The following is a 26,254-nucleotide window of genomic DNA, read 5'->3' as shown; positions in this document are numbered from 1 at the left end:
CTTAAAATAGACTATTTGTGCTTTATAAAACAGTTATAAGGATGATTTGGTTAAAAATATTCTACCGTTATTCTTTTATTCTTTTGAAAATAATTCAGAGATAAGACTAAGAGACAAAACCTAGAAAAGAAAGGTTTAGGAGCTGTTTGCCAGAAAAAGAAAAAAAAAAATAAATTAACTGGTGACATTTGAGAATAACCGAAGAACCAAAGAATCATTTTAGCAAATGAATCCAAAACTTTATATACATACATATACATTATATATTTTATATGTATACATATATCCAACCTGCTATACATACACATGCATTACATATTGCTTTTCAAATATATATATATTTATCACATGTATGTATGTGTGTGTATATATATATATATATACACATATACATATATTTATTTTAAAGAGCAGAATATAGGATTTGTATTTGTTATAAAAAGATTTTTTTTTTTGAACTATGTCTCGGCCATCTATTAGCAGTCTGATATTGGAGACATTATTGAAATCTCTGAAAATTTATATAAATAATTGTACTTATCACATGATAACTTTATATTAAAACATTGAATTATATTTTATGTAATACTTGATACAAACAAATTAATATATGTGAAATAGTAGCACATTAAAAATTATAAGGAAAAATTTCAGTGTGTTCTTCAGATTTAATTAAAATGCATTTTCACTTTAAATGACAAGGCAGAATACAGGGTGAGATGAGTCAGTAAACAGTTATCCTTTAAAATTGTTTGCAAGGTTAGACTGTTTTCCAAAGATACCAAGAAAGTAGCATTATTATTCTACGTTTATATAAAGAAACTGAAATACAAAGAAGTTAAGACTTAAGTGGCTGAGTTTATAATCAAACATGAGAAATAGAGACTCATAGAAACCGGAGGGTGGATTAGTGGTTAGCAGAGGGAAGGGGGGAATGGGTGAGGTACATTGGGGTAAAAGAGGTCAGATATTTGGTGATGGAAGGAAACATGACTTTGGACGTGAACACACAATGCCATGTACCTATGACATTCTGTTGAATTGTACACTTAAAACTTATTTAATTTTATTGATCCATGTTGCCTCAATAATTTTTAATAAAAAAAATTAAAAATAACCTAAAAAAACCTATGTCAAACTAATTATAAAGTCTGAGTGTTTTTCACTAAACTTCACTATGTAGTAAATATTGTTTTCTGTGCTCAGGATTACAGAGAGAAGATATTATGGTTTATGAGGGAAGAAATTATTTATATTACATTATATTTAATACAATCATACAAAATAGAAAGGGATAAATGTTATAGAGAGGCTAATATAAGATATTAAGTGAATTGAGAATATAATCTCCAACTTTGAGAATAAAGGAGATTTTATGAAGATGGTAACAATTGAATTAATCTTCAGGCTGAGTAGATTTGGACTTATGAGATGAGAATTGAGAGATGGACAAAAAGAATAGCATAAATAAAAACTGAAGTGCATGACATACTGGTGTATTCAGAGAAACTAGTCTACCTGCAAGATGCCCCAGGTCTGAAATTCTATAAAAATATATCAATTATTATTACCATTTTACCAACTTTTTAAAAAATCAGTCTATATACCAACTCTTATCCCCCAGTCCCATACTGTGAGAATGCATGGATTTGACTAAATAATAGTAGTTGACATATGTAGCAATAGCAGAAAATATTTTTAATGGTATATCATTGATTGAACATCAGTAAGAATTAAATGGATAGGGTTTTTTATTCAAAATATAATTATTGTTTATGGTATAATAATGAAGCTGGAAACTAAAAAAAAATGAAAATAAGTAAATAATGTGTTATTTTTATGAAAACACAGCAAAGTCTGAATAATGATCTCTGGTAATAGCAGTAGATAAGAATATTGCACAAAATACTGCTACATGCACCTATCACGAGGAAAAATACTATTTTGGGCGATATTTTTGATGTTGCTAAAGAAGGCAAGGTAGTCAGTATATTGTTCTGATAAATAAAATTCTGCAATTTAGAAATCTGAATCATCAATAAAAATGTTCAATAAATAGTAAAACATTGTCTATAAAGGAACTAGATTGTATTAGGACCTATGAAATTTGGATAAAAGACAGTGTGTGGGGTTTTGTTAGCTATTGGAAGATAATATGGTAACAATTTTATGGAAATTATTTATAGTAAATGCAATGAATTTAATAAATATTGTAATGATTCTGCCATTAGGGCAAAATTATACATTACACGAAAAATCTACTTTGTTAATATTCTGAGTCATAAAGATATTAGGTAATGAAAGCTCTTGCAATCAACAATGATATTATAAGCTGCCTTTTTTTTGATAATCACAAAACTATCTCTTTAACTATGAAAAATGATGTTAACCTAATCATTTAGAGAAGATAATGTTTTATAAGTAATGCTGGAAACATATAGCATATTTTAATATTCCTGTGGTCTCACCAAGCAGTTTTCTGGAAGGTGTTATATTTTCAGTGTTACAACCTTGTGTAAACAGATCATCAAGCTATATATAATGACCCTTCAGAGATAGCAATACTAACTTATACGGATTGTGTCTGCATTAGCAAGAAGATATTTTTACTTAAATGTGAATAGAAAACATATCTATTGCTTTCTCTATCTGCTATAATACTTTACAACTAAACCTAGATTTTGTGAAGTTTAGTGACAGGCTTTGTATAATGACATGATTTTACAAAGTCACTCTATCATAAAATACTAAGGTAGTATCATGAATAAAAATATATAACAATAATGAGAAAACAATCTTTTCAAAAATTATGTAGTAAGTACCTATGTGTATGGAATGTTGTGATAGCTAAAATGACTTGAAAAGATGAGATTTCTTTCCCTTAAGAATATATACTCTCAGTGATAAAAATGACAGATATAGTAAGGGTAAAAAGTAATCATTTTTTACATCCAGAATGCATTACCTCTGATAGTTCACAAAAAGAAAGCCCAGAAAACTACAAAGTCCCTAAATGAATATCTGGAAGAATTCAGTAAGGCTGGAGTTGCGAAACTTATCTTGATCCATTATTTACTGGTATATACAATGATAGACAGATTTCCTGACTTGCAGTTTATTATTTTTTCTGCTATGGTATAAAATGGAAAAAAGTAAAGCCTAATTTGCAAACAGGAAAAAATTAATAGCAAAACAGCACACCATCAACTGTTAATTATATTATTATGGTGTTATTACAGTAGTTATAATGTTTTCTACAAAATAGAAAATGCCTTTTTTTCTGGATAACATGAATTATTTTTATATATTCTAATAGGCATAAGATGGTATTCTTAATTTTTCTTCAGAATTTTTGTTATTATTAAAAACTTTTTGGTTTTACTAAGATATTTAAAATAAATTCTTAGTGTGAGCATCAAATATTCTTTATCATCCATTGTTTGATGAAAACACATGGAAATCTATTTAATGGGATTCAATAAATTTAAATTGAAATCAAAGACATAGTTTTAAAAACTTAGAGGAAATTGTAAGTCTTCTGGTAAGTTTATGGATACTCCTCACCCTGGCATTTTATTGTCTTAAATAGTTTTAGTGAAGTATATAGATTTTTTTTTATATAATTAAAGAAGATTAATAGTTTCATTATTAACTTATAAAGATTCAATGTTTTATTTTCTTCTGACTCAAAATTAAATTAAAATTTTGATTCCGTTTTATTTGCATGGGATACTATATATTTGCTTTAAATCTGTTGGTAAATGCAAGTGATTTGCCAACAGACAAGATGTCAATATGTGAATTGAGGCACTTGATTTCAGACTTGATGTTCAAATAGATGTTTATATTTATTTCTTTTTGCAGTCAAGTTCTATTAATATGACAATGTGCTATTATATGATTACTGATTTTAGGAACTTTTTTCATTTGGAATTTCTAGACAACTAAATTACCTACCCAAAGAAAGGGTATTTGTTTTGAAAATGCTTTCTATGTACCTTAGTTCTGTAGTTAAATTATAAATTGCTTTCACTTTGATACTAAACTTTAATGTTATATGAAATGAGGAGTTTGTATAATTTTGATAGATTCTTGAAAGTTGAATACACTGATATGAATTGCAGTCCATAGTTCTAATGTCACACTTAAATAAATTTCTATCAATTCGAAATGATCTTTATGTGTAAAAAGAACCAAAGAAAGATGTTTCTCCTAAGCATAAAAATAATTAGGTTTGTGCAAGAATAATGTAACAACTGTGAACATTTATATTGAAACTAATTTATTTTTTAAAAAAATAGGTAATAGGATTCTAAAATTTGGAAATATTAAAAACCTTGAGAAAGTTATTTTAAATCACCTAAGTATTCATGATTATATTCAAATTCCATCTCTCTTTATGTGAAACACATCTTAATGGAATATAGATTTGATAATGACAGTATAAGAAAAAAGAAAATTAATTTTTCTAGGAAATCACAGTTGCTGTAATAAAGTATTACTTATTGGAACCATCTAATAACCAGAGCGATAAAATATAAATATTATGTTATCATTCATAGATATTAGATCATTAGTATATGAAAGAACTTCATTTGAGAAAAATAGCAGACTCTAGTGACCAGATTTAAGACTTACAGTAATATAGGTTAAAGATGATGGGGCCGGAACTAGAGGGTCAGTAGTAATAATTCAGGAAGGTGGTTATATTTGGAAAATAACTTATTAGCAAAATCATCTCAATTCTGCAATGCATAGCAGGAAATGGGTAGGATCAAGGATAATATCCAATTATTTAGCTTGCCTACCAAGATAAACAATGATGCTGTTTATTAAAGCAGGGAACACAGAAAGCCATGCAAAATTTGAGACATATAAAGTTAAATTTCAGATATATTGGCACATTGCTACTTCTAAGAACCCCAAGGGAATTAATGTACTACACTGAACATAACCTAATAAGTCTTTAATATTCAGGAATTACTGAAATATTATGTTGCGCTTCAGGATCATCACAATGAAAAGAAATGCATGTATATATGTATGTATTTATGTTAACAAGATATGCGCAAAATAGCTTATTAACATGTTTTATAGTAATTCAGTGCATGATATTTTCTATGGTGATCCCTTTTATATATATTCCAAAACAAATGAGTTTTTAGCAAGCATTTTAAGAATTAACAGAATGAATTGTTAATACACATTTATCTTTATACTTTTATATAAATAATTAATTTGATGATTATTAGCTAGTTAGTAATGCTCAATCTTTTGACTGTTATATTCAATTTTATCTAATAACGAAGTTTAATTTTTTAAGGAAATTCTATTACAACTCTCTTCATTCTTTTATAATGGACCTCTATCTCTGCAATGTTATTTGGAGAATGAATATTTTAGCATAATCTGCCATTGCTATCATCCTTAGTAAATTATGGAATGATCATTTTCTATAATATAAAAAGTATATTTATCTTAAATTTCTGATAAATATTTGTCCTTAGGTGACAATTTAAAAATAGATTTAAGCTAAATTTTTTAACAAAAATGGACAGGAGGCATCTACAACAAGTGCTGCTTAGCTGTCTGACTGAGAATTATGTGAGGCACAGAATATTATATATCATCTGCAATGTACTCACTGTGAAATGTGTTTATCCTAATGGAAATTGTTCCTACAAAAAAAAAAAAAAAGCAAGTTGTAGTAAACTTTTTACCAGTTATTCAAACAACCCTTGTTGTTCTGGAACCAAATAGGACTAAAGAAAAGCATTTATGATGTCTAAAGCATTATAGACATTACAGATTACAAGTCATCTTGAGAGGTAATGCATATTTATAGTGACTGCCTGAAGGACATTAAATGACTACTGTCTTTCTTCTGATGTTGCTATAATTAGTCATTCATGACAATAATACTTTACTAAATTAATAAGTAAATTAGACATCTTAGTATATGGTACTTGTCTATTCTAAAGGGATAAATACTTTCACCTAAAATAAAAATTAGAAAGAGAAGATATAACAGAAAAAGGAAAGAGACAGAGAGACAGAGAGAAGAGAGATTGAAGAGAGAAAGAAGAAAGCCAGGAAAAGAAGATTAAGCGTGGTATATTTTACATATATTATAGTTTAAAATTTATCAGCTGTGTAGTGATCAATTACATACTTTTACATATTTAAATAAATATTTCATGTTTCAATTATTAACTTTATACAAAACAACCAACATTTGTTATTTTCTTATGTGACATTATCAAGGCTTGTCACTACAAATATAAAGATAGATAAGAAACGGTTTATCTTCTCAACTCTAGGAAATTAAACAGAAAAAAGGAATTATGAAATAATATTGTATAAGATAAAAGTGACTTGTATAAACTACCATGGGACAACAGAAAAGGGACCATCTCAGGGATGGATTCTGAACAGAAATAACTTCTGAATTAAGTATATCGCTGAATGGGAGTTCTTAAATCAAGGAGATTAAAGCTTTTCTAAAAAAAAAAAAAATGCATTAGCAAATGTACACATTTGTAAGCAGTTTGGTCATTGAGGAACATGGAAGTGCAAAATGAAATTAATGAAAAATGAACCTTAGGAGGGAAGTAGCAGCTAGATCTTGAAACAGTGAAAACAATATTGAGAATCTGAGATAATCTACATAGTGATAAGCAAGATATTGGCAGCAATATGGAATTGTCAGATCTAACTTTAGGAAAATTATTTATGAAGCTGAGTATAAGATGCAGTTAAGAAGCACGATCAGAAGCAGGAAGAACAATAGATTAGTACAATCAGTGATATGTTTAAATCAATGATTACATTTTCAGGAGTTTTGCTGTCCCAGTGATGTTACATTAGAAACTGGAAATTGGCCCATGGTGGGAACCTTTACACCACAGACATTGGTAATTGCTGCAAGTCACCTTGTTGCATCTCAGAGAACTTGTTTTTCAACATTTACCAGACCACCACTAACTACAGGTTGCAATCCTCTAGGTAATAAATTTGGGGAGACTAAACAAGGATAACTGGGTCAATAGAGGGTGTGGATTTAAGGATTATTTAAGAGAAAAGACCTAAGACACTTGGTGAAGGATAAGACTGGTAATTTCTAGCAAAAATTTTTAGAATATATACATTTCATAATCCAAATTTAGTATTAATAGTAATCTTATTAACAAGTTTGCTGTGATTTTACAAAGAAGACATCTAAATAAGTTAACTGATGAAAATTCTTGGTTTGTCAAACTTCAAATTAAAAAACACTGTCATTATCTCTAGAAACATTAATATATCATTTAACTATAGTAGAAATAATTTATATATGTGATACAATAATTTTTTGTTAAGAAAAATAAGTCTAAGGAATTTGTTGCAAAATTTTTGAGTGACTCAAGTAGGACAAGGTTAACATTTTTTTCTTACTGAAAAAAAAATGTAGATTAAAATGAAAACTAATTTAGTTGAGCAAAGTAAAGATCCAAACCTACAATTTTGTTTAATGGTATATGTACAATTCATATTTCCTTGGACACAATTCATTTTATTAGAATCATCTTTTATAACTGTATATATGAACATTCTGAAAAGAACATAGGTGACAACTCAACATTTTTTCCAATGATTACATCTTTGGTAGAATATATGAATTAGTAACATTTTCTTTTGAGATCAGTTTATCTTACTGCTACGTTGAGTGTGATTTTTTTATTTAAGAGTTGACACATTTTTTTAAAAAATTACTTTTGTAAAGTCTCATTAAAGGTGTATATTATTATCGTGCCCTTTGCAGACATTTTGAGACATTCTGACACTCCACTAAAAATGTATAATTAAATATTTTAACACTTTTCAACTATGTTTAAACAACAGATGAAAGTGCTACATGCACCATTGCCTATAAATATTCTCTAGTTATCACCTCATGTTGTAATTAAACAACTTTATTTAAACATCATGTTTGGAAAAGATTTTATATTAGCACTGCATTCCTAGTTTTTATAATTTAAAAAGTAGCACATTTTCACACAGATAGTTATAGATATACGAAATAAGCAATGCCAGCAAAAAACAAAAATTCATGTGAGACTACACTGCCTCTTTAGTTTGTGTTTTTCAATCTTTTAAGATTTATGAACGATTTTCTTATTTTGATTTTAAACATGACTTGTCAAGTTATCACCTGCTGAAATATAAGATTTTTGAGACATTATGATAGTTTACAGAGATAGTAGGATTTATCAACTTTAACTGAGATTATTCCTCAAAATCCAGGCTACACGGTGACCTTTTTTGCCCTTTTAGCAAAGAATTGCATGCTTTTTCTCATAAACTACTCACTCTTGGCTGCTGCTGAATCCAATAAAGCAAAATACATTGCATCTAATATTTCCTATCCCTATAACTCATTTTATAATTTGTGTTACTTGACCTTTTACCATTTCTTCAAGCCTAGACAGCTTACAAAAATTACTAATATTTTTTAGTATGAAAATACTAAAGTATGAAAATTTGTAATGGTATATAGCTGTCTCCATAGAAACAGTATCAGTTGAAAGACTATTCATACATTTAGATAATGTATAGCTCTAAATGTGTTAGTAGATTTGAACTGAAAGAGTTTTATGAACAATTTCATCAGTTTTTTTTTTGAGACATGATTTCAGTGTTAAGAACTGAACTATGCCAATTTGGTCATTAAGAGCTATTGTTTCTTGTACCATCTATCAGAGACCTCAGATATTTAGAGAAAGGTGAATATCTGTCATCTCCCTATACAGACACTGCTTTCTTGGCTGCTATGTGTCATTACATGAATGGTGATGTGGATGGTAAAATTTGGTGTATGACTGGCTTTCAACTTTTATCACACTTTCAAATAGAAAGAGATAATTAAGCGTGATATTATCATTGTCAATAATCTATTTATAATATTGTACAAAATATAACCTAACATAGGAATAGCTGAAGGAAAGTATGTGTCGTGTCAGCTTTGAGTCTACTATTTCAATGGACCCTGAAATCTCTCTATAGGAATTGGATGCATAATTATATCAAAGTCAGAAATTTATGGTGCAAATTTCTTAAATTAGTTGGATAGGCTCTTAGAGAGTGGTACTGTCTAAAAAAATCTACACAGGATGTGCTCATTTCTTATACATCCCTGACCGTATACTTTTAATACTCTTGTTTGTAATATGAACAAATCATCTATTAGTGAAAGAATAGAATGATTAATAATAATTTTTTAAAAAAACCTTGTATTTGTCATGTTCTTATAATAGTGGTAGAATTTATACCTGGTTGAGCATAACGGATTAGATGGTTGTGAACTTGTCAGAAATCTAAGCAAGTAAAATTTTAAAAATTGGATTTCACTAGAAGGAGAAAAGAAGTATATTTGATACTAAAAGTCTACTACTTTTTAAAAAACTAGGTTCCAGCTAAAACACTATCCCAGATAGAAATGTATAATTCTTTATCTTGAAAAAGTTGTGAATCTAATTATATTCATCTATCAATTTATAAAATGATCTGTAAATTTAACATTTTAAAAGCAAACTGCGTTTATATTAAATTTTTATTTGTAAAAATTTTTGACATTGGGGAGAAAGAGGTTGCAAAAGTGATAGATTTAAAATATATCTGCAAGACATTTCATGTTTATGGATTAGAAGAATTAACATAGTTAAGATTTCAATACAACCCAAAGTGACCTACAGATGCAATACAATCCCTATCAATATCCAATTGATGTTTTATGCAAAAATAGAAAAATCTATCCCAAAATTTATGTAGAATTTCAAGGGACTCTAAATAAACAAAATAATCCTGATAATGAAGGACAGATTTGGAGATCTCACAGTTCCTGATTTTAAAACTTACTATAAAGCCACAGGCAAAACAGCATGGTACTAGTGTAAAGACTGATTTATGGAATAGAATGGAGAGTCCAGAAATAAACCCTCACATCCATGGTCAAATATCTTCCAACAAGCATGCCAAGACTATTCAATGGGCAAAGGACAGCCTTTTGAACAAACAGTATTGGGAAAACTGGATATCCACATATAAAAATTAAAAAAATGAAGCTAGATCTTTACCTCATGCCGTGTACAAAAATTATCTCAAAATGGATCTATGACCTAAAAGTAAGAGCTAAACCTATAAAACTATTTGAAGAAAACAGAAGAAAAGCTTGAGACATTGGATTTGGCTGGCAATGATTTATTGACTAAGGTGCCAAAAGTACAGGAAATGACAACAACATAAATTGGACATAAAATACATAAATTGGATTTTATCAAAATTAACAACTTTGTGCATCTAAAAAGCTCTGTCAACAGAGTGAAATGGCAATTCAAAGAATGGTAAAAAATATTTGCAAATCATCTGATGAGAGATATCCAGAATTTATGAAGAACTCTTATAACTCAACAACAACAAAACCAACAACCCAATTAAAAAATGGGCAAAAGACTTGAATAGGCATTTCTCCAAAGAAAATATGCATATGGCCAATAGGCAAACAAAAAGATATTCAATATCACTAACCATTAAGGAAATGCAAATCTAATCCATAATGAAACATTATTTCACATCCATTATGATAACTATTAACCAAAAAAGAAAAAGAAAAACAGGATATAATAAGTATTGGCGAGAAATCGGAACCCTGTGCATTGCTGGTGGGAATATAAAATGGTGCAGCTGCTGAGGAAAATTGTAGGTAAATTATCAGAAAATTAAACAAAATTATCATGTGATCAGCAATTCCACTTCTGGGCATATACTCAAAAGGGTTGAAAACAAGGACTATAGAGATAATTGTACTACCATGTTCACTGCAGCATTATTTGCATTAGCAAACTGTGGAAGCAACCCAAGTGTCCACCTTGGATGAATGGATGAACAAAATGAGATGTTAAGCAGCCTTAAAAAGAAAGGAAATTCTGACACATCCTTCAAAATGGGTGAATTTTGAGGAAATTGTGAAATAAACCATTCACCAATGGACAAATATTGTATGATCCTACTTACATGAAATATTCTATCAAATTCAAGGAGACAGAAAATAGAATGGTGGTTATCAGGAGTTAGAAGGAGTGGAAAATAGATAGTTTGTGTTTAATGGGTACAAAGTTTCAGCTGGGGAAAATAAAAGGTTCTAGAAATGAATGACAGTGGTAGATTCATAACAATGTGAATGTTCTTAATACCATAGAATTGTACACTTAAAATGCTTAAAATGGTAAATTTGATATTAAGTATATTTAATTACAATTGAAAAATACCAAATTAAATGTATCTGCAACTACTTTGTCAAGTATATGCAAATAATTAAAAGGTACATTGACTTTTATTACCAAAATTTTTATGTACTATGTAGAATGGAGAGCTTTCTACTATTGCTGTAGGTGCCTAAGAATCAATTAGCTATACATTATAAGTCAGTTTTGTTTATTTAGTTTATTGGCATCAAATGCACTTCCCGAGGAGTAAAGAGAGACAGGTCATACTTTCTAGACAAATCTATCCTTTATCTGAATCCACATTCATCTTTTTTTCATTACCTCTAGTGACAATATAAGGAAACACTTCTACATTTCATGATATTTCTCACACCTGTTCTCTGTATCCATTTTTTTTAACTACATCCTCTAAGACTTGAGTCTAAAAACGATTCCGTCTTTATATAGTATAACATTGATCTCTCACATTATGATAGCTACCTTGCATGAATAATTTTAAGGACGCAGTTTCTCCCCCCTTAAAGAGCATTCTTTCTTCCAACTGACACCATATTTGTATTCTCATCTTATGTAAACTTTTAAAGTTATTTATTCTCGCTATTCCTGTACTCACCTCAAAGCTAATTTCCAGGCTACCACTCCAAGGAAGCTGCTCTTGCCGATGTCAACAGTAACTTGTTTGCTACTAGACCAAATGGAATGTTTACGATCCTTATTTTACTTGGTGTCTCCTCGGTATGTGAAATTGTTTACCATTCCCTACAACTTAAATCCTTGCTTTCTTGATTTTCCAGCCACCATTTCTCCTGGAAATCTATGTATTGTTGGTCATTCCTCAATCTGATGATGAGTTCCTTTAGTCAGCATGTTAAGACTGAAGTCCTTCCAAGTGCTGTCTCTATGACTTTCCTTCTTCTCATCTAACCCACTCTTCTTTGGCAATTGTGATCTATACGCTGTAATAATGTAATAGACACCTCCAGACCAGACTTGTCACTAGAACTATAATCCATCCTTGACCTACCGGTCACTGTCACTTGGATTCTCCTCTGACACTTCAGTACCATTAATTCAAGCCTAAATTCACTGTATATATCATGTCAACATCTATGTCTATTTCTGTGTTTCTATCTTAGACTATGACATCAGCATATACTCAGTTGCTAGAGCAACAAAAGTATATATTTTTTCCTTTCTCCTGTTACTCAAAGAATTAAAAATCCATGCTGAATCTTTCTGCTGAAATATCTAAATCTGGTCCCTTTTCTCTATCCTTCTTCAAGTCTCTTCGTTCAGGCCGCCATCATTTCTATGTGATTTCCCTGCACCCATTGTTGCCCCCTCTTAATCTATTCCTTTCTACCTGAATATTTTTTTCCAAAAATACAAAGCTCATCCTGAAATCATTTTAATGGACTCAGTGCCCTCAAGATATAGAGTGCACCCTTCTAAATGCATTTATCTGTCAAATAATTCACCTATGGAATTTGGAGTTTTTTGTTATTATTTTGTTTTGTTTTGTTTATTCACAAGCTATAAACTTACTATCCTGACCTACTATCCAAAAATACTACATTCTTTTTTGCTTTATAGTCTTTATATCCGCTGATCCCTCACCTTAAACCACAATACTATTCCACACTTTTCTTAATTAAAGTGTATTCTTCCTTTATGTCTCATTTCCTTCCCAATTTTTATGCTGTGTTTAGTGGACTTGCCTAAGTATTTCTAGGCTAATTCATATTTCTCCACCATATCATTTACCATAGTCTGCTGTAATTCTGATTATTTTTCAGAATTCTAGATTTGGTCACAAGATGTAGAGATAACATCTATATTTGTTTCTATTTCTGCCTTAACAAATTACCAAAAAAAAAAAAAAAAAAAGCTTAAAACAGCACAAATTTATTACCTTAGATTACTGTAGATAAGAAATCTAACAAAAGTACCCCTGGGCTAAAATAGAGATGTCAGAGCCAAGTCTGCATTCCTTCTGGAAGTCCTAGAGAAGAATCTGTTTCCTTGCCTTTTTCAGCTTCTAGAAACAACCACATTCCTTGGCTCATGGCTCCACCCTTCTGTCTTCAAACCAGCAACATTGGGTCAAGCCTTTCTCAAGCCGCCATTCTAGTTCTCTCTTTTATGCCTTCTTCTTCCACTTACAAGGGCCGATGTGATTATATTGGGCCCCTCAATATTCCAGAATAATCTCTCCATCTCAAAATCAGTTGATTAGTAATCCCAGTTTCATCTGTAACCTAAATTCCCCTTTGCTATGTAACCTGATATATTCACATGTTATAGATATTTGGTTGTGCATACCTTTTAGGATTGGGGCAACAATATTTAAGTAGATAATATGTTCTTAATACATATTTTATGAATGAAACAATAATAGATGAATGAATTTCAAAAGATATTAAATTCAATATGATAATGTTGGTATAAAATTTTATTTTTATGATACCTGTGAAAAATCATTGCACAGACATAGCTCTGCTATATGAGTTAGTACAATATGGTATAGTATAAATAACATGGAAATAAAAAGCAAAAGGCTAGAATTTTGTCTTAACATTGCTTTTTATTATTATTGATTTGAAAAAAGTTAATTTATCTTTCTAAAGATCACATTTTTTTTGTTTTGTTTTACTTTGCTTTCTTCTTGAATTGTGGAAGTTGAAATAGAGACCGACATGCTTGCCCTATCAAAGTATATAAATTAAACTAGATACATTTAAATTAAATTAGTACATTTAAAAACGCTTCTTAAACCTTCCTACACAATTAGGCTATTGTGAATCGAAGCTTATGAGACACTATACTACTTTAGACACTTGAACTTTTATATGGGGTTGTTCTTGATTTATCTTTTAAACTTATTTAAGTATGGTTTAAGTTTTAGTGTAGTCTGTGAAAGACACAAGTCACATTTTCATGCTTTATTAAGGAGCCCAGGTATACTTAGTTTCAAAAAACATATATCAGTCTGGCTACTTACATTTTAAATATGTGCTTAAATTTTAAACAAAGGATCAAAATATGTTTCACTTGTTTCAAACTATTTTATCCCTATTCTCCCTTCACTTTATGTTGAACAATTTATTTTTGTCCTAATGTAGGACATTAATTTCTGATTCTGGGGCCTTGTCCCACTGTGTGCCATTTGTTGCACTGGGCTTCGAGGAGAATCCTGTTCTTGCCCTTCTCTCTACACAATTGTTCTCCATTTATGGCAGATTTGTAAAAATGTTTGACTCAGTGTGTAGGAAAGTTGGTAGTTAACTAATTAGGGAATATTTTAGGGATAAAGTGATATAAACAAGTTGTATTAGTTTGCTAAGGTTACTGTAACAAATATCACAAACTTGGTGGCTTACACAATAGAAATTTACTGTCTCACAGTCTGGAGACTAGAAGTCCAAAATACAGGTTTCAGTAGGGTTGATTCCTTCTCAGGGATGACTGAAGGATCTGTTTCAGGCTTCTCTTCTTTGCTTGTGAGAGGCCACCTTTATGTTCACATGGCTTTCTCCTTCATGGATGTCCCTGGGTTCAGTTTTCTTCTTTTTATGTAGATTTTGGTCATAATGGATCAAGGTTCACTCCAATGACCCTATCCTAACAACTAATTGCAATAACCCTCTTTCAAATAAGGTCCCATTCTCAGGTACTTGGGGTTAGAGTTTCAACATATGAATTTTGAGAGGACATAGTTCAACCCAGAATACAAGTACTCACATCAAATACATTTTAATAACTGAAGCGTATAAACAAACAAACAAATAAATAACTGAAGCATATAAGTTATACATACATAAATATAGTTGCTGAAATTTTTCAATACAAATACTGCATTAAGTGAAATTTGGAAAAGAGTATTTTTCTCTGTAAATTTTAGGAATAATAGAGCACTTATAAAAGAGCTTGATTAAAACTTATATCATTAAGGAAATTATGCAAGTGATTCAACCAAAATATGCAAATAAATAAGAATAGTCAGGAAAACAAATACGTGTTCTAATATCAAAAATTATTCAAATAATCAAAAGCTTATTTTATAGTTTACTATTTTGTTAAGCCAAACAGTTTTGATTTAGCATGTAATTTTCCAAGAATATAAAGCATTATTATTTGAATTTGATCAACACCAATTAATTTGGTTACCTTTCAAGTAGGTATTCTCATTATATTTTCATTCATTTTGATAAGCTTTGACATAATACAAGCTACACTTTGATCATAGCTTATTATATTAATTATCCTTGTCTCTGGATCAGTTTCAATGCCAGCTTTTCTGATTTTTATTTTATCTTATTCATTTAATATTTTTTTCTATTCGCTCTTTTTCATGTGATATCTGAAAGAGTGAATAAGCATCCTCTCCCTCTTTTCATTCTTGAACTTCCTTATTCTGTCATTGAGTAAAATCATTACTAAGTATATTCTGAACTATTATTTCACAATTATTGAGCCAAATTACATGTATTATAAAGGCTTTTTGATTTTCAAAAGCCAGCAACTTAAGTTGATGCATTGTTAGGATTATTTAGAGGTTAATGGCTACTTCTGAACACAAGAACTTTGTCTAATGGGCTGCCTCTCTCTTTTTCTCAAGTAAAACACATTGAGAATAAAATTAAGTGTTGTCCAGAAAGTATATTTTGTGATTCATAAAAGAACATATTCTTATTCAGTGTTACAAGAAGAAATATGTAACATAATTGCTATTAGATAAATAATGGCCATCATCTTTAAAATATTATACCCATAATAATTTAGAAAACCAATGGAAATTGTTTCCTCATTTTTATTCATAGGCTTAATCTATATGATCATCCGCTCATGACATGCTTAAAAGAAGAGCACTGAAATTTAAAAAATATTGGTCTCAAAAATGTTATTCTTTAAGATTATTCATAATGGTTATATGTAAATGTATCATATTTGGCCATTTTTTAAATTTAAAGTTATAAAGCATATGATTAAGTAGTTGATTCAGAGAAAGCTGAAAATCTTCCCCTTTTTTCTATCTTTTCCCTTAAAAACCAATTAATGAGAGATCAGGAATTGATGCTATCAAACATAACAAAAAATGAAAGTTAATGTTGTTTCTCAGTTTAGAAATAAATATAAACACTTTGCTTAGTTGGAAGTTCTGCTGTCTTTCACTCTTGGTCTCTCTTTTGACATTTTAGTTTAACATAAAATATGCCAAAAATAATGTTTGAGGGCTATGTCACACCATCTGGTAATAAAAAGACTCTACAAGGTAATGAGAATATTATCTTTTATTATATTGTTGTTGCAGAGCAAATTTATAAGGTAGAACAGTTCTTCTACAGAAACAGTAGTCCCACATTTGTTGATCCTTCCTGTTATTCCTGCTCCATTGTAGGATTAAAATCTCTTTTGCCTCATCATTATGATTATACGAAATCCTTCATATGAAACCACAAAAGTTGATTGATGGTCTTGCTTTATTTTCCTTTGTTTACCTGTTCCTTTATTTTCCATAGAGGTAGCACACAGTGCTTTATAGACATGCCAGGTATTAATAAATGATTAGGCTTACTAAGGGGAATTATAAATTGGAATAGAAAAAGTAAAAACCTGAACTTTAAATCTGACATTTCTTATAAACCAAAGCCGAAGCACCTACAGAGTTAACTGTGAATTTTGTGGGTTTCTTTGGTCACTAATTTTTCCTGTTCTTCCTGCTCTCTAGTATTTCTATAGGAAATTCCTCCCTTTTGAGATCCATTTAGTTAATCTTCACTCAACTTTTGGCAATCTAAATTTTATAGTATTATCCAGGACAGATATTGGATAAAACTGTCAAATTCTTAAAATATATATATATACACAATAAAATTTTACTTACCTTAGGTTGGCAAAGCTTACTTAAATATACATAAGAAACACAAACTATGAGAGAAGCAATTATTAAATTGGTTCATCAAAATCAAAACTTCTACTTATTAAAAATATCATTACAAAAATGAAAAGACAATCACAGAATAGAAACACATTTAAAAACCATATATCTAAAAAAGAACATTATCTAGAAATGATGATGAATTCTTCTAACCTAATAATAGGAAGAAAAACTCAATTTTAAAAATGGGCAAAAAAAATTAACAGAAGTTTCTCTAAAGAAGATATACACATGACAAATATCCACATGGAAAATATTCAATACTATTAATTATTAAGGAGATGAGAATTAAAACTACAATGAGATATTGCTACACTCTTGCTAGAATGGCTAAAATTATAGATTGACTACACCAAATGGTGACAAAGATATGAGGCAACTGAAATTCTCATACACTGTCTATGGGAATGTAAAATAGAACAATCACTTTGGAAACAAGTAGTTTCACAAAAGTTAAACATACAATACAACCATTCTTGGTTTTTACACAACAAAAATGAAGGAATATGCCACTCAGAAATTTATACATGAGTGTTTATAGCAACTTTATTTGTTCTAGTCAAAACCTGGAGGTAACTCACAAGTCTAATGACTGGTAAATGAATAAATAAATTGTGGTATATCCATATAATAGAATGGCTTTTGGCAATAACAATGAATCAACTATTTTTTATTTTATTTTTAATTATAGTTGATATAGAATATTATATTAGTTTCAGGTATACAACATAGTATATATCATTTGTAAAGTATATACTATTTATATACCTTACAAATATACCATTTATATACCTTACAAATTGATCACTGCAATAAGTCTAGTAACTATCTGTTGAATCAACTATTGATACACACAACAAAATAGATGAATCAAAATAATTATGCTGAGTTAAAGAGGCCAGAGGGAAAAATAGTATGTACTAGATTCCATTTAAAAATATTTTAGAAAATGCCAACTAATCTATAGTAACAGAAAGAACCAGTGTTTGCCTGGGGATGGTATGAGATTATGATTGGGCAGAATGTAGGGAAGGGATTTACAACAGGATACAAAAAACTTTTTGAGTGATAAATATGTTTATTATCTGTGGTAACGTTTTCATGGGGTGCATACATATTAAAACTTGTCAAATTATGCATTTAAATATATGCAATTTAGTCTATATTCATTTTATCTCAATCAAGAAGTAAAAAATGATATATTGATTAAAATAATAGTAATAAACAAGAAACCTCATCTTGTTTATTTCAGATATTTCAGTCACCTGATGATGACTGAAAACTATAAAAAATAAATATAATAAAAATAAATGATCTCAAATTCATAGAATGTACAACACAGAGTGAACCCTAATCTCGACTATGGATTTTAGGTGATTGTGATGTGTTAAGATAGGTTCATGAATTCTAACAAATGTATCACTCTGATGAAGAAGGTTGATAGTAGGGAAGACCGTGCATATGTGGGGCAGGGGATTATGAGACATCTCTACCTTCCTTTTAATTTTGCTGTGAAGCTAAAATTGCTCTAAAAATAGTCTTATAAAACAATAATAGATCATCATAAAAATTAATATACATATGTTTTTCTCTTTTGAATGGATACTGGCAGACTACTATTTTTTGTTAGTTTATTTTGGGATAAATACTTATGTCTCCCCAAATTCTCAGTTTCTTCTATTTTGACATGAGAATATTAGTGTTTTCATTAATAACTTTTATTACTTGCCATAAGAGTTCTAGTATTTCAGTGTTCAGCTGCAGATCCAAAGTCCTTCAAATCTCTGTGTCTTCTACATTCAAGGACAAGCAAGAAAACATAAATTGGAGTTGAATCAAAATTTATGAACAATTGACCCAATATTTTAGCCAATGAGGCAATTTATGTGTTTTAGAGAAAGGGTTAGATTTGTGGGAATTTGGCTAAAGGAGGAAGTAAAAGGTCAATAGTTGATAAATTCTGACAGCTACAAACTTTCTTTAGTAGCTTTTCATATGAAGGATAGAGTCCATTTATTAAAGATTCCATTTTAGGAAAATCTTGATATGCTTAATGCACCCTTTATGGAAGTTTTTTTTAAAAAAATATATTGAAATAAGTAAAAATTAAATGACTTAAATAAATTATTTTCTATTATATAAATAAAATAAACAAAATACAAATAAATGGAAAATATCTCCAATAAGAAATCATTTTAAATTTAGATACTTAATACTTCTTTTTCACATTTGTTGTAAAAAGGTTCAGGATGTACTATATAACTGAAAAATGTCTCAAAACAATGCACTTACAATTCCTTTGGCATTGTATTCTACAACTAAATTTTCCAATATAAAATATAGAGCCTTATAATTCTCAAAGGAATATTAGTTTTGTACAGGGCTCTTCTGTCATATGATGCAATTATGTACCAACGGAGAGGGTGGAAGGGGGAGGACAGGAGAAGAGCTGCCAAAAAACATAGAAACTGTAAGATTGGCATAAATCGTATTCACGTCCATGAATAAGATTGACATAAAATAATAAAAGCATTCACGTTCTAAAAGCTGGATAGAACTCACAAATACATACACACAATTTCGACAATTGCTTGTTTAGAACAAGCCAAAATTACTCCTAATTTCTCATGAAAAATAAACATATATGGGAAAAAATACCATAGCTTCACAACTACACATTTTAAGAAGTAATGATCAGTATTGCCTGGCATATCATATATTCTAGGAGTCCATCACCAGTTTATGTCTCCAGTTCCTTTGCATCTCCTCCATCATTGCCATCTTCCTGTACCTGAAATGCTTTGGAATTCAGTTTTAATAATTGATCAAATTCTGCCACCCAATTTCAACATAAATACCTATAGAAATAAAAAAAAAAATAGTTGTACACAGAAGAGTAAGACTCTGTAAGCTTTTATTTCACATCTAAAAGAAACATTACTTCTATATTTTTCAATAGATTTTCATAATTCAGAATTGCCTTTGCTTAAAATACCTGTTTTTGTTCTTCTAAATCTTTAAATCTCTGAAAAGAATAAAAAGGAGACAAATCATATATCACTGAACATGATGAAGTGGTAATTGCCATCTTTTTTAAGACAGCTGGACTAGTAAGTTCCAGTATGAGGGCAGAGTTATTCAAAAGTGTGTGTTTAAAATCCATGAAGCTTAAAATGTGACACGCTCAGCATCATAAAATATTCTCAACTGCTTCTACCTCTTGGCCCTACACATTTCCAAATTTTCACTTACAGGAAAGTGATGGGTAGAGGACAGTAAAACATTCATTTTATGAGAGTTCTTTGGGATTATAAAAATGAAGGAGGTGGGCTAGTATAGACACTAAAACTTTCTTAAACCTAAATTTTATAAACGTCTATTGGCACTTGGGCCACATTCCCTGACAGGATATCTTGACTTGAAGGGAGGCAGCAGGGATTCAGTCTTATTTAAACAACAGGAAAGCACAGGTGGGATAGACATGCTGCTCTCTGAATTGAGACCTGAGGCATAGAGGCAGGCTCTGCTGTCCCTCCCGACACGTTGGCTTCTGTGGTGATGTTTTCAAAAAGTGATCGTAGGTTCACCATAAGTTTGTGGCAGGTTTCTAGAATTTTTGAGGCCAATCTCAGATTGATGATTTGATCACTGCCTAGGGGAGCTATGAATGAGTCAAAGCACCAGCAGTGTTAACTGAAGATAGCAGCATATTTAATCTCATAATATTAGAAAGACTTCTGAAATGGTGTCTATTAGTTTAAAGTGTTATTAGGAGATCTGAACAGACATCTATCATCATATAATTATATTCTACTACTTACAGTGAAATTTTACAAGTCTATATCATGTTTCACATTTTATTACACCTGCAATATTTATTTTATTATATAGTTGTCATAAGGAATAGCTTACCTGGCATATATTACTGAACCACGTGTAAAAGGGGGTTTAAAGTTGGTTAACTTCTTTGTCATCTGAAATTGTAGTCATCATTTTGTTCAACGCCTTTTTTAGAGTGGGATATTCAAAATGAAACAAAATATGTCTCAGATTATTTGTCTTTTATGAGTTCTTAAGAATTTTCTATTGTGCTATCTTTACATCATAATTTTATTTATACAATCCAAGTTCTCAGCAATTTCATCCATTAATATCTATATATTAGTTTTCTCTTGCTGCCATAACAAATTATTGTAAATTTAACAGTTTAAAACAACCACCTTTTATCTTACAATTCTCTAGGTAAGAAGACTCAGTACCGTGTTCAGTAGAATATTTTGCTTAGAGTCTCACAAGGGCAAAATCAAGTTGTAGGAAAGGCTGTGGTCCTTTCCGAAGGCTCTGAGAATGAATCTGCTTCCAAGTTCGTTCTAGTCATTGGCTGAATTCATTTTTTTGCATTTGTAAGTCTCTATTTACTTCCTGGCTGTCAGCTAAACATCAATCTTTGCTTCTAGATCTGCCCATATTCACTTTTCTGTTTTCTTTGTAGTCCCAATTCCAGCAGCGATTGACTGAGTCCCTCTCACATTTCAAATCCCTCTGATTTCCCTTTCCAGCACATCTTTCTCACTCCAGCTGAAGAAAGTTTGCTGGTTTTTAAGGAATTATGTGAACAGATTGGGCCTTCCTGGATCCAGAATAATCTACTTGTTCTAAGAATGGCACATTAATTTTATCTGCAAAGCCCTCTTTGCCACATAATATATTCACAGGTCCTAGGGGTTAGGGCAATGATTCCCATCATTTTTGCCATGAGGAACCAGCAGTTCTATGAGAATCTAATACCTGATGATCTGAGGTGGAGTTGAGGTGGTGATGCTAGCGCTGGGAAGTGGCTACAAATACAGATGAAGTATATACAGATGAAGGGGCTCTCTAGCCCCTCACATCACTGGGGAGTGGCTACAAATACAGATGAAGCTTCACTCTCTAGCCCCTCACATCATGCTGTGCGTTCTGGTTCCTAACAGGCCACAGATGAGTATCTGTCCATGGCTCGGGGGTTGAGAATCCCTAGTTAGGGCATAAGCATCTTTGAAGGGCCTACTGCAATAAAGGATGACATTCTAATCAAAACCTGAGATGCATTTTGTACATCTACTGTGTAAACAAACAGCAGGTCCCACTTCTCCAGCTTGGGCTATTCATGCAGATAGATATCATCTTTGCAACTAGTCATGCATGTCCTCTCTGAAGCAGCAATGCTTTGTGTTTAAGGTTTTAGAGTTTGGGCTTGATAACGCCTAATAGTTCATCTATTGTTCCACCCCGCCCCATAGCAAGTATGCCTATATCCAGAGGATCTTCCAAAATTAGACAATCATGGTAACTGAAGCAGATTTTTTCCTAAATCCCAGGCTTTGTAAGTGTATGTTATCAGCACTGAATACCCATCCCTTCATGGTGGCTACCACTCTTGGACCCTTTCATGACAGCATACTAAAGTTAGTGGCATTCAAACTCTTTAGAGGTTGTAATAACCTTGGCTTTCAAATAATAAGTGTCTAACATGCTAATTTCTTTCTTCTCAGTTCCCCTCTTACTTCCTGTGCCTATTTACCCATTCTCCTTAGCAACCAAATGTCTACACGTTAATCGAGGCAGAACACTAACCTACTAGTTTTTTGTTATTGTTATTTTTCTTTTTTTTTATTGCCTCCCTAGGCGTTGTTACAATTATGTTCTCTTTCTCATTCCTGTGTGACACACTATGGGCATTATGGGCTGTATAACACAGCTAAATCATGGAATGCTGGGAAAGATTCAGTTAGAATGGATGAAAAGCCTGATATTCTAGTGATGGGCAGTTTTCACTACCTAAAAGTTCTCTTCTGGCCAAACCCCTCTCCAAAATTAAGTGGGGAAGGAGGAAGGAGATAAAGGAGAGAGAGAGAGAGAGAGAGAGAGAGAGAGAGAGAGAGAAAGGAGAGAAGGAGGATTAAAATGACCAATTTCATTAATTCTTTGAAACAGAAGATAATAAAGAACATAGAAATCCTGTGAATTCTTCCCTGGCTACATGATATACTTTCCTTTAACTACTGTGTAACTTCTCTTTTTCTATCCATGCTTGTTACCTTTTCTTTTACTGATACATATTTCCTGTGTGATATATGACTTTAATTATATTGCATATGTCTCAATCTTTATCTCTCTCTCCCTTCCTAGCTCAAATCTACACACACACAGACACACACACACACAATTTGATAAATTATCATATATGCTCCTTTGAATGGCATGTTAAATTTGAAATAAATCAACATTTTCATCATTCTTTTCTAACCATTATTACTCCCTTATTTCCTCTATAAAATAAGCACCTATTTTTCAGGCCCAAATCTTTGCACTACTCTTAGTATTTTTTCCTTCCACTCTAAACAGACAATCGGTTGTCAACAGTAAAATTCTGCTTAACTAAATATCTCAAAAATGCCCCCTTCCCATCCACATTTTTACTAACTGGCTAGCTCTTCAGGATTTATTCCCTAGATTATTGCAACCTCTCCTAATTAATAATCCTCAACTTAGTTTTTGATCTTTAAGCTGCTAACAGGTATTATTTCTAAATTTCAAAATGGTTACTATCTTACTATAACTCTCTATGACTGGGAATCAAGCTGAGACTTCTTGTGATCTGGCCTTGGCTTACCTTCTGAGCACCACTTTACTTATTCCCCTCTCTCTCATTTGTAGCATTATCTAGCTTCACAGATTTTGACTCAACATATTTGGAACTTGCCATGCTTTGTTTTATTTAATCTGTGCTTTTAAAAAAGATACTCTCTTTTTTCTTGAACACCATTTCTTCTCCTTTCTCCAGTTCAGAGTTAGCACAACTAAGACGTCACCTTTTTCAGATAGCTTTCTCTTATATTTACAATTTTTATTTGATCCCACTTTCCTGCTGCTATAATGTCAAATAATGCTGAGTTGGACAGTGGAAGGGGCCTAAGTGGATGAAGGCATATGTTTACAACACGCAGTAGACAATACTAGATTAGAAAGAAATTCCACCCATTTCCATGTAAAGAAGCAAGGTCAGGGTCAAGGAAGAAACCTGTCACAGAACAAATAAAATTTCAAGTAAACTCATCAGCAATTTAGTAGGTTGATCTTTTTTTTTTTTTTTTTTTTGCATGTAACTTTTTTATTTAGTAGGTTGACTAAGGTAAATTAATATTTGGCAAATAGGCTAGCCTCATTTTATTCAATAATTTCCCTCCCTTCCTAAACTACTAAATCAGAATACCATGTGTCTGCCTGGGGCTGGAACAATATCTGATTCCTATTGAATCTAAATTAGGAGTAGATATATTAATACATAATCTATCTCTAAATATAATTTTGGCTCTCTTCTTGTGAAGGACTAACAATTCAAATCATTTAAAAATATTTTGAGACAAAGAATAACTAAAGGCAACTCTTATCTCAAAATATAGAGTCTTTTGATATAAATAAAGAAGTCAGTTGTCAAAAACTGTTAAGAAAGTCGGATAACAGTAGGATTCCTCACCCACTGCAATTTTCACATTTGTTTTAGTCCAGAGGTATTATATTTGCCTCCTAGAATGATCAGGCAATGCCTCTGATGATCAACTTTAATTCTTTAATTCTTTTTTTCCTCTAGACAATAAAAATCACATGAAATGTTTTTTTTTCTGTGTTGATTCTTGCCAGAGCATTAATTGACTTCTGATAGGTTAGAATTTCTTAATTTAAAATAACTTTCTTAATTTGTAGCATTTTGAGAATATCAACTGCCAGTTTTATCTATATAGTTAGTAAATTAGTTAGCTAAGTATTTATGTTCAAATAATGTATTTTTAAAATTTTGAAACAAAAAAATGACAGTATAATTTAGTCTTTGTTTTAAATAATAATCATAGGTGATGCCAGTATACTCAAAACTTTGTTAACGTTTTCTCCCAGCTTTTCTGTGCATAGAATACATATAAATGTTCTTTTTTTTTTTTTCCAGAATTAGGTTCAGATTATTTGAGTTACATCCTACTTTTTTTCAATTATCATCACATCAACATTTTCCACATCACTACATAGTCATTTTAGTTTGAAATCAACTGTAAAAGCAGAATATCTTAGTGCACCATGGAGTCAGCTAACCTGTGTTTACATCCTGGCTTTGCAGCTCACTGGCTTTTTTGCCCTGATTGAATTAGTTACCCAGTGTGTGCTCTCCTTTCCTCAGCTATGAAATAGGGATTCTAATACTACCTACCTCATAGAATTGTAATGAAAATTAGATGAGTTAATATGTATCAAGTGCTTAGAGCATTGCCCTGTGTATTCAATGACTATTATCATTAATCTTATGATTTAGGTAATCTTTCTCCTTAAATATCGAGATGACTCCAAGGATTGAAGTATTGCCTCTTTTAATTTATTTTTATTCAAATTATGAAGTCTGTCTTTTCGTAAATGCACTGAATTACATTACCAAAAATGCTATAGTTTTCAAAACTATGTTTATATAATAATTATGTATTTTAGTATATTTTATATATTTTATTTTCTCTGTCAAGTAACTTTTTATATAGTAACTGTTTTTTTTTTTTACCTACAGCACCTGATTTTCCTAGGTGGTCTCCCATCCAAGTACTAACCAGGCCCGATCCTGCTTAGCTTCCAAGATCAGACAGGATCGGGCTTATTTAGGATGGCATGGCTGTAGACTATAGTAGCTATTTTTAAATCTAGATTTAGGTTTACCTATTTTCAACTTTTATAGTGCTTAAAGATAGTCAAGCTATTATGATTATATAGGATACATATCATAAAGATATATAATGTATTCACATACATACATATATGTATGAATGTTTTGTCTACATATGGATATCATTTCACTAACTTTTGAAATTATTTTGTCTGGAATATGATGAATTTTCTTGATCTATGTACATAGGTTTTTTTTCAGTTTCCAAAAGAAAGATTTTTTTACCTATTAAAAATTGCATTGCTTATTAACAATGCTTATTTGATTGTTCTGACATTTTTCTCAACAACATGAACAATATTTAAATTTTGTCTG

General features: G+C 30.8%; 1 protein-coding gene and 1 pseudogene across 3 annotated transcripts in view; one reads left to right on the top strand and one right to left on the bottom strand.

The window, feature by feature from the left end:
* The window catches only part of FSTL5 (follistatin like 5), a 498,432-nt gene that overhangs the window by 257,270 nt on the left and 214,908 nt on the right, over positions 1 to 26,254 (top strand). The window lies entirely within an intron of this gene.
* On the bottom strand, positions 25,778 to 25,896 carry LOC112483975 (annotated as a pseudogene).

The sequence above is a fragment of the Pteropus alecto genome, unplaced genomic scaffold (assembly GCF_000325575.1).
Source record: "Pteropus alecto unplaced genomic scaffold, ASM32557v1 scaffold166, whole genome shotgun sequence".
Classification (NCBI taxonomy): Eukaryota; Metazoa; Chordata; class Mammalia; order Chiroptera; family Pteropodidae; genus Pteropus; species Pteropus alecto.
Note: the sequence above shows the minus strand (reverse complement) of the source record. Positions and strands in the feature narration are given on the sequence as shown.